The following is a 10,937-nucleotide window of genomic DNA, read 5'->3' on the forward strand; positions in this document are numbered from 1 at the left end:
GACATCTGGAAAAACATTTATCTGTTGACCACAGAACATTGCAGTTTTATTTAGGAAATACAATTTAAGAATATCTTGTTTTTCCACCTCAGTTTTAAATGTGACTAATAATGTTGCTCTTTTGGCTATATAGTCTTTAGATGACTCTAAGAATTGGGAAATATTCAAGCTGTCAGGAGACACTAATTGATCTTTCCCCCCTTCTTCTGAAACCTTTATTATACTACTGGATAAATAGTAAAGATTATCTGGACAAAACCTTTCTAAACCAGTATAAGATAGTACATCTTTTAAATACATTTTAAGTAGTTCTAAGGGAGAAAGAAAATGAGATAAAGGAAAATTCAAGAATCTGAGGTTCCTAGATCTCAAAGCATTCTCCATTTTCTCCAACTGTAAATGTAGTAAAGTATTATCTTTTACTTGATATATCATACAAGATTGCAATACAGGTACAGTTGATTCAATTTTTTCTAATTTTTTCCCCATATTTATCAATTGAGTATCATGTTCAGCCACTTTATGTGTTATTTCTGAAGAAAATTTACATAATTGCACTACTGTGCCCTGTAGTGAACTTTCAATTCTATTAACAACCGTCCAGACATCTTGCAAAGTAATTGGTTTATTGCCCACCTCCGGCCTTTGAATAGGTCCGGTAGGCATTGAAACAGGAGAGACCATAAAGGAATGTTCCCCTAAAGAATTATTTTTAGAGTCCAACTCTGAAGGTAATGGGGAGGCTAAGTCCAGTCCAGACTGGGAAATGGAGTCAGCCTTCTCCGATAATGCAATTAAAGGTTGGGGTGGAGGCGTGGGTTCACCAGATGAGAGAGAGGCAGATTGGTAAGAAACATCAGTCTTACCTTCAGATATCGCTTGTAGAGCTAAAAGATGATGATCCATAGGTCCATAGATATTAGAAGGTGATGAAGAAGAAATAATCTTGGCTTTACGTTTCCCCATTGTTCTTCCAATTACTCCTCGCTCCTCCTGGCTCCGAAGGGGCTCCAAAGGGGCGTGTCCGGCCCCTTTGGCCATGCCTCTTCGGCCACGCGGCCTTGGGCACGCGTCCACGGGCCGCGTTCCGCGGCTCACCCGGTCTTTATCCCGAGGAGAGAGGACCTCTCCTCGATCGGCAGCTGTCAGTGGTGGGCTGCAGGGGTGCCTGACTAGAGAGTGGAATCTCCAGCAGGAGTCAGTCAGCCCTCTAGTTCCGCGGCTCACCCGGTCTTTATCCCGAGGAGAGAGGACCTCTCCTCGATCGGCAGCTGTCAGTGGTGGGCTGCAGGGGTGCCTGACTGGAGAGTGGAATCTCCAGCAGGAGTCAGTCAGCCCTATAGTTCCGCGGCTCACCCGGTCTTTATCCCGAGGAGAGAGGACCTCTCCTCGATCGGCAGCTGTCAGTGGTGGGCTGCAGGGGTGCCTGACTGGAGAGTGGAATCTCCAGCAGGAGTCAGTCAGCCCTCTAGTTCCGCGGCTCACCGGTCTTTATCCCGAGGAGAGAGGACCTCTCCTCGATCGGCAGCTGTCAGTGGTGGGCTGCAGGGGTGCCTGACTGGAGAGTGGAATCTCCAGCAGGAGTCAGTCAGCCCTCTAGTTCCATGGCTCACTCGGTCTTTATCCCAAGGAGAGAGGACCTCTCCTCGATCGGCAGCTGTCAGTGGTGGGCTGCAGGGGTGCCTGACTGGAGAGTGGAATCTCCAGCAGGAGTCAGTCAGCCCCAAAAATATACTTTTTAAAAGCACTGAAATTCAAATGAGAGAGATGTAATACATACTAAAATGGAGACATGCAGCATCTAATAAGCACAGATCAGAACATTCAAATAACAAAGATATGATAGTAATGCTTTTCTATAATACAACTCATCCTATATGTCCAGCCCTTCCTCCCTGCCCGACAAGAGTAGGCAGCATGGGGCGGGGCTAGGGTGAGCTTGGGGGCGGGATTAGGGCAGGATTAGGGCATGGGTGTAACTAGGTGGGCTGGGGGCAGAGCTAGGGGGCCGTATTTTCCAAAAGGAAAATCTGGCAATTCTAATCTTTATACAATGTGCCTTGGAAGATTTGTACATAAATTCTAATTGTTGCCAATTAGCACTAATAAAGAAAGATCAGGTTCTTACCTTGGTAATCTTTTTTCTTGTAGATGTGTCTAGTGGTCCTGAACGATAGGGTCTTGTATACTAGCCTGCAAGTTGCTTGCAGAAAACTGTCAATCATGTTTTCCAGCCTGGAGCTGCTCCTGCCCCCTCAGTTTGTACAAAAGCAAGCAAGTAGCACTGTAATAAAAAAAACAAAACAGGAAGGAGGGAAATGGGGCAAGATCCCTGACACCACAGTTTGTTCTGCTCTGTAATAATCATAAGAAAAAAACATTATAACATCCAGACTTCTCCAACTAGCACCAACTACTGTATGTATAGAGCTCATAGGAGCTACTCACATGCCCTTCTGACAAGCAGAACCTTAAACCAGAGTGTATGGTCATGAGGAAATGCTTATATATCATCTTCTTCTTTTATATTGTTTTCCTCAGGTCTTCTGAGGGACAGAAATTCTTCAAATTCAATCGATCCTATGGCAGAATGCAGACAAAGCCCATACACAGGGCGGGGTTTCAGGAGCACAAACAAATCTACATAATAAGATCTTAATCTTTCTTTTTTACTTTTGCAAGATGTTTGAAATGTTTGTGAAGCTCTATTATGTGTGTGTTGTACTTCGCCTTGTAAAAGGCGGATTATAAATAAACAAACCGTAAACCATAGTGCAATGTGTCTAGTGGTCCTGAATCATAGGGACATACCAAAGCAGTCCCCAGAGTCTAGGGTGGGCTCACTGTGCCTGTCTCTAAGATGGAGGCCCAAAAAGTGGCATCCTTCCCAGCTGTTACGTCCACCCTATAGAACCAGATGAAGGCATGAAAGGTAGACCATATAACCGCTCTACAAATCTCCTTGGGCGAGACAGCCCTAGTCTCCACCTACAATGCAGCAACTCCTCTAGTGGAGTGTGCTTCCAACGCAATTGGTAGTTATTTACTATAGCCCACATACACAGAAGAAATGGCTATTTTAATCCATTTGGAGATCGAGGCTTTAGACGCTGATCTCCCTTTCTTGGCATGACTTGTGAGAACAAAAAATTGATCTGAAAGGCGAAACTCGGTAATTATGAGGTACCAAAGATTCACTCGCTTGTCATCCAGCACATGCAACACTTTATCTTTTTTCATAGATCCTGTAAATAATAAAATGGCAGAGCAGATCAAAAACACTTCTGATCAACTTGCTTTCAGAAAACAAACTGAAGGGGAAGGAGGAGAAGTTGGAAAATATGATTGACAGCTTTCTGGTTGGGTTACAAGACCCTAGTGTTCAGGACCACTAGACACATTGCACTAGAACTGATTATTGGCGCTCGGCTATCAGTACTAATTTGTTTATTATTCAATTAAGTTACACACGAAATGTGGGCATGCATCCAAATTTCTGCAGTTTTAAACAACATATATAAGAATCCGGGTATTAGTGTATTCTAAAGCAAGATTTTCCCATGCACTAAACCCAGATTTAATTAGGTGTTTTATAGGTGGGATTTTTTTGTTGTTCTTTTCTTTGGGGGGTTTGTGTGCTTTGGGAGGCGGGGTTTGCAGGTTATGTGCAAATGTTTCCATTGGTCCACACTATCTGCGTAAAAGTAACACAAGAGCAGTAAGGCCCAAATTCTAAAAGCAGTGCTGTTAGGAAGGTGCTGGTAGGCACTCTGCTGGCGCCTAAGATAATTGTTTTAATTGGCTATTAACGGTGTTGACCATGCCATTAAAAAAACAATTAAAAACAAATTTTAAAAAGAGTAGGTGCCATGAGGTGCCTACAAAACACACCAATATAATCACTTCTATGCAGATGCTTAGTCATGCCAAACATCAAAATAAGCGTGGTTATGGGCAGGGCTGATGTTTGGCGCCGCTACGTGTGAATCGACGTCAAAGGTAGGTGCCAGAAATGTAGGCCTGCAAAACCCTGGCCTACATTTCCAGTGCCCACCTTCCACACAGGTCTTGATTCTGAAAAAGGCACCATAATCTGAGGACATGCGGCCGGTGCTATTTTTTGAGGCACCTGCTGATTATGATGTTGCGTTCAGAATCCAGGCCTTACTGCCTTCTATTTAGAAGGCACTGAGGGCCAGATTCTATAATGGCCCCTAACTCAGTAAGTGCCTAGCAAAGTGGCACCTACTGTATGTCGGTCAGTTAGGCGCTGTTTGTAGAATCACACCTAGCATCACCTAAATCAACTTAAGCACCAGTAGGCATCATAATGCCGCAGCTAGGTTGATAACTGGAACATCAAGATATGAGCATATTACTCCATATCTTCAACAACTTCATTCGTTACCAGTTGCGTTTCGGATTCAGTACAAGGCAATCATGTTATGTCATCAATTCTTATATGGAACAATGCCTGAAATTTTTAAGAATTTGATGTCACTTTATTAACCACAAAGGTCCTTGTGCTCTACAGGTGCTGCATTGTTGAAAACAAAGGCCAACCCTAAACATGTAGACACGAATGCTATGACTTTTACATGTGCAGGAGTTAAGCTATGGAACGGCCTTGTTGGTCAGATTTGAAAATGTGGGGAGAGGAATTCTATTAGGAAAATGTTGAAGACTCAACTATTTGTTAATGCATTTTTCTAAGCAATTGATTTATACTACATTGAATTTATGCTACACTGAATATGTCAATTTTATTTTATTTTTTTATTATTTTGTATAGACTTTTAACATTTTATGTATGTAACCCCTTGTGAACCGTTTTGGATAAAAACAATATAGAAATTTTTAAAATAAAATTAAGCTAGGATTTTTCTAGTCTTATATTCTGACTCCTAACATAGACGCCTACCGGCTCCTAATTCAATTCACATCCAAACTCCGCCCCTAACCATACCTACTTTCTATATGTGTAGATACCTAGTGTGAGATGGTTGGCTAATTATTTTTTAATGGTGCATTCAATTATCAGCATCAATTAACCAACTTAAAAAAAATTAAGTTAGGCGCCTAACTCAGTAGATGCTTTTTATATAATCAGGACCTAAGTGCTCTGCCATTAGCCAAGCATTATCCACTTACCATGTGCTAATCCTTACATGCTAGCTGGATAACAGAGGAACACATACTCTCTGCCCCCTCCTAATAATATTTTTTAAACATAGGTAACACGGGTTACCCATACAACGTTTTAAAACATTATGAGGTAGCCTGTTAGCATGTGCTAACTGCACATTAAGAGCTTACAGAAAGGCCCCTGATGAAAAGTGGGCAGGAAATAAATAAATAAATATACAGTATTATCTCGTTATAAGGGACTTCAAGGGACCTGAAAAAACAGTCCGTTATAGCCAGAGTTGCATTTTTTTTAAAACTTTATTTAGGTCAACTTGAAACAACGTACAGTCACTGCACAAGAATATCAGCAACATCAATAACAAAACTCAGCAAAACATTTATATGGCACAAAATGATTGTAAAACCAGAACACTAAAAGATGTTCTAAAGCAGGGGTGTCCAACCTTTTGGCTTCCCTGGGCCTCATTGGCCCCCCCAAAAATTTCTGGGGCCGCACAAATGCTGCAGCAAGACAGAGGAGGGAGCCTGCAAGACGGTAAACACCTGGGGGCAGCAGAGGAAAACGCTGTATCGCCCTTGACCGGGGCCGCACAAAATACTTCAAGGGGCCGCATGCGGCCCTTGGGCCACAGGTTGGATACCCCTGTTCTAAAGCATTATGTCGTACTGTACTGGAAAGAAAAATACTCTTGTCATTTTCTTCTGGGCTGCATTTTGATACTATTTCACCGGCACGCCACATGCCTTGTAGGCGGAGCCTGCATGTCCGTTATAGCCAAACAAAACTACAGCTAAAAGCGGCTTTGGGAGACAAATTGTTTGTCCGTTATATGCAAAAGTCCGTTATATGCGAGTCCGCTATATGCGGTGATTTTCTGCATATTCATAAAGGCGCACGGCTGGGACCAGTGGTCTCGTCTGCTATATTCCGTTATAAGCGAGTCCGTTATAACGAAATTATACTGTAACAGGTTTTCAATTGTTTCTCCAAAATCCAAGTATTTTTTTGCTATTTGAATATCATTCAATAGAGCAGTCCACAAGCCAGCTCAGCATATGAGTAGCCTTATGTTATGTGTCTTGGCATCCATGTAGTAACTGGAGCTGAAGTAGCACTTCCTGAGCGCATCTATTAAAGTAAGCCTCTGTTTCATATGCTCTGCACCCAAGTCTTGTAAAGATTTTTATGTGTATCAATAAAGCTGAATGATTCAAAATTAGTTTGAGGAGAAAAATGGTGTTTAAAATTCCATGTCACTTGAAAGCAAACTGATGAACACCAAGATATTTTTGTTATACTTTGCTTTAGTGTCAGCACAACACCTTAGGGCTGAACAGTGAATGAAGCAGTGCATATTATATCAAACAAGGATGGTTCAGTCGTTATAAAGCACTCCCCCAATGAAGCCTTGATGTGAAATGGAACAGCCATTGGGATAAAGATAACTACTTTATTTTCATTTATAAAAACTTCATCATTTTGCTGTTCATAAAAAGCTTTATTTTTGTACTTTGCACACAATTTGAAGCAAATAAAAAATAACAGAAAAAAATATATCAAATCCACAATAAACACACACAAGATTTTCCTGATCCATGATAAGAAGTTATGCCTTAATGTGTTGTGCTGACACTAAAGCATAATATAACAAAAAATCTTGAGATCTTTTCCTCATTTTCTTAACATCATTAGATGGTGTTCATCAGTTTTCATTCATATCAATAAAGTTGGAACCTAATAGGAAGTGACAGTCATTCAAAACAGAAGAGATAAGGCCCCTAAATTTTATAACTGAAATCAGTTGAGCTGTGTTTATTTTATTTACGTGGAGCCTTTCCATGCAAACCCCAGATATAAACTCAACATCTTAGAAGAGGGGTGGACAACCTGTGGCCAGCAGATCAAATGCAGCCTGCTACTGAATTTTATGTGGTCCATGAGATCACAGGAAATATTCATAGAAAACGTCATTAACCAGAGTTTTGGCGATTTTATATAGTGTACTTCACAAATATTTTTAGAATATCTGTTTGTTTTTATTGCTTTTAATTAAATTTTTACTTATTTATTACAGAAGGTCTATGGAGCTTTGTGCATTCCCAGCCTACTCAGGATAGTACTGACATTCATGTAGCCTTTTGTATAAAAAGGTTGCCCACCCCTGTCTTAGATCATTGTAAAAAAAAAAAAAAAAAACCTCTGCAGAGTTTCTCACAATATTATTTCAAAACACCTCACAGAAGTTTGTAAATCATGTCCATATAATAAACTTGTTTAACTTATTCTGATATCATGCGGTATTCATAATATCAAAAGATAACCAAAAAGTGGAGCAGGTTCTCAAAATCACACAATTCAATATCAAAACATCCTCTTCTTTAATATCTACATCATCAGCCAATTGTGAAGCATCCAAGGAAGGGGGGGAAGACCTCAGACTCCCCTCAACTCATTAAGGAAAAAAATAGGAACTTTGGCCCTCTTTCACTAAGGTGCTCTAACCGATTTGCGTGCGCTAATCAAATTAGCTCACGCTAAACGCTAACACATGCATGTTAGTCTATGGACGTGTTAGCGTTTAGCGCGCACTAATCGGTTAACTCATCTTAGTAAAAGAGGGGGTTAGTTTTACGTTGCAGGATTGAATTGGAACAAGGCTTATGGATGTATGGGTCTGAAATGTTTCCACCGCCTCAGAATGATTCGCTCTCTTTCCAAACTCTTAGACCTTTCTTCCTTGAATACATTAATCCATTCTTTAGTCATCTCTTGTATAGATTACTGTAACTCCCTCTATAAGGGTATCACCAGAAAGGAAATAAGACGTCTACAGATAATACAAAACACTGCTATTAAAATTATATATGGTGCTAGAAAATATGATCATGTTTCACCTCTTTTAATTGATGCTCACTGGTTACCGGTCGAACATCGAATTAACTATAAAATCTTGTTATTAACTTTTACTACTAAATCACTCAATCAACCAGCATTTATTGATCAACTTCTTACTCCTTATCACCCAGCTAGATCTCTTCGTTCCACATTGCAGAATCTTTTAATTGTCCCATCTCTCAAATCGATCAACACTTTGAGATCCAATAATTTTGCTGTTACTGCTCCTACCCTTTGGAACTCATTGCCTCCCCATTTGCGGATGGAACCCTCTCTTAAACAATTTAAAGCTAAACTCAAAACTTTCTTATTTGAGGATGCTTTTGGATAAAACTGTCCTTTTTAGGACTAAACAATTGTCAGTCTTTCCCTTCCTACTGTTTTTTCCCTTTAAATGTGCTTTATTTTAAATATTGTAGTTCTTCCCTTTTCCCTATTTGTGTGGAGTTTACTTTTCGGTCTTCAGTGGTTTTTCGTTTGTGTAATTTTTAATGATTTCCCCTTTTTATTATTGCTGTACACCGCCTAGAAATTTGAATAAGCGGTATAACAAACTTTTTAATAAACTTGAAGAAGTTCAGGGCGAAACGGGCCCCATTGGGATCAGTTAAGTTCCTATTTTTTCCTTAATTTGGTAGGAGGGGAGGGGACAATTGAGACCAACGATTGAGGGGTACAGGTAAGGTAGAGTAGAGGTAAGGTTATAGGGATAGGATTAGAGGTAAATTGTAAAATTGGCAGTGGGCCTGATGGGCCGCCGTGAGAGTGGACCGCTGGGCGAGATGGACCTCTGGTCTGCCTCAGCGGAGGCAACTTCTTATGTTCTTAAAAGACAACCCATTCAGTTGATCAGTACATACTGTTCTGAAATGAGTTGAGGAGAGTCTGAGGTCTTCCCCTCCCACCCCCTCCTTGAATGCTTCACAATTGGCTGATGCTGTAGATATTAAAGAAGAGGATGTTTTGATATTGAATTATATGATTTTGAGAACCTGCTCCACTTTTTGGTTGTTATCTTTTGATTGTATTGTGTGGAGTTTGTCATTTTTTTGTTTTCATAATACCCACATAAATCCTGTGGATATTATCCACATATAGCCACATTTCATATATTTCCCGCAAGTACAACAAACGCAGTGAATTTTGACGTGATGACGTGCACGTGTCTTTTAATTGTGACACCAATTCAGATAAGCATTTTGACCACTGAATTATGATGTTTGAACCAATAAAGGCATGAGTTCACACAGTGGAAAAACAATTTAACTAAACTTATTTGGATTGCTTGCACAATTTTTGGGGCCAAAGATGTTACATTTTTCAGCATTTTTAATAAGTACCATTGCACGATATGAGGGGCTGATGAAAGGTTCTCAGCCCAACCAATAAAGTTGGGGCAGTTTCTTATCGAGGGCTATATACTTAGTCCAGTGATTTTCTACTGTATTTTTCCAACAGAGTGAAAAAAAGTGGAAAATCACTGGACTAAGTGTTTAGCCCTCGTTTGAGACTATGTTGGTTGGGCTGAGAACTTTTCAGCGGCCCTTCTTATAAGTGACATTACCAAAGTCTTTTTCTCTGCTTATTAGAGAACTAAAATAATTAGTTTTGTTTTAGTACATATATATCAGCTGTATTCCATTTTCTAGAGATGAGGCTTTTTTTGAATCACCTATCTTCTATCTATTTACTTTTAATTGCTTTCATAATCATTTAAGCTCAGGCTCTGCACCCTTTCCTAACTTGAAGGTGACTTGTCAATATCAAAAACTTTCTTTATAGCTAACAGTCTCTTTTCTACACAGACCATAATTGTTCCTAACAAAAGAAGCATGAATTGGTGAAAACCATATATTAAATGTAAGACTATTTGTCTAGTTTTTATTAGGTTGCTGAGTGAAAAGACCAAACCTCCTTTCTTTTCCCAAGGTACTCAGATATCCATGAAATGCCTGCATCCCACATAGTTATTTCTTCCTACCAGAAAACTGACCTTCCAAAAAAACACATTCTGATCTTTAGGCTGTCAGCAGCTGACATTTTCTTTGGCTTACATGGGATGAGACCCAACAAGGATTTGAATTTAGGATGCTTTAATAAAGTCTTAAACACCATCCTTTTCTCTAGCTTCCCTCCTCTCAACCTTTACTCCCATCAGAACTGTTCTCTCTCCCCCTCATCAACCACCTGCTTCAATGAGGAGAGGCTAAAGTGACTAGGGCTTTTCAGCATGGAGAAGAGATGGCTCAGGGGTGATATGATAGAGGTCTATAAAATAATGAGTGGAGTGGAAAGGGTAGATATGAATCGCTTGTTCAGTTTTTCCAAAAATACTAGGACCAGAGGACATGTGATGAAGTTATTAAGTAGTAGATTTAAAACAAACCAGAGAAAATATTTCTTCACACAGCATGTAATGAAACTCTGGAATTCGTTGCTGGAGAATATGGTGAAATCAGTTAGCTTAGCGGGGTTTTAAAAAGGTTTGAATAATTTCCTAAAATTGAAGTCCATAGGCCATTATTGAGATGGCTTGGGGAAATCCACTGCTTATTCCTAGGATAAGCATCATAAAATCTGTTTTACTACTTGGGATCTAGCTAGGAACTTGGGACTTGGAATCGCCACTGTTGGAAACAGGATACTGAACTTGATGGACCTTTGGTCTGTCCCAGTATGGCAGCTCTTATGTGAATCAAGAATAGGACAATCAAGCCATTGTGACATCACTGATGAGACTGGCTCTTAGGCATTGGTGAAATGAGGCATTATGACATCACAGTCTCAGCTCTAGAATGTTGCTACTATTTGGGTTTCTGGCAGGTACTTGGGACTTGGGTTGGCCACTGTTGGAAACAGGATACTGGGCTTGATGGACCTTCGGTCTATCTCA

This window comes from Geotrypetes seraphini, chromosome 7 (genome assembly GCF_902459505.1).
Source record: "Geotrypetes seraphini chromosome 7, aGeoSer1.1, whole genome shotgun sequence".
Classification (NCBI taxonomy): domain Eukaryota; kingdom Metazoa; phylum Chordata; class Amphibia; order Gymnophiona; family Dermophiidae; genus Geotrypetes; species Geotrypetes seraphini.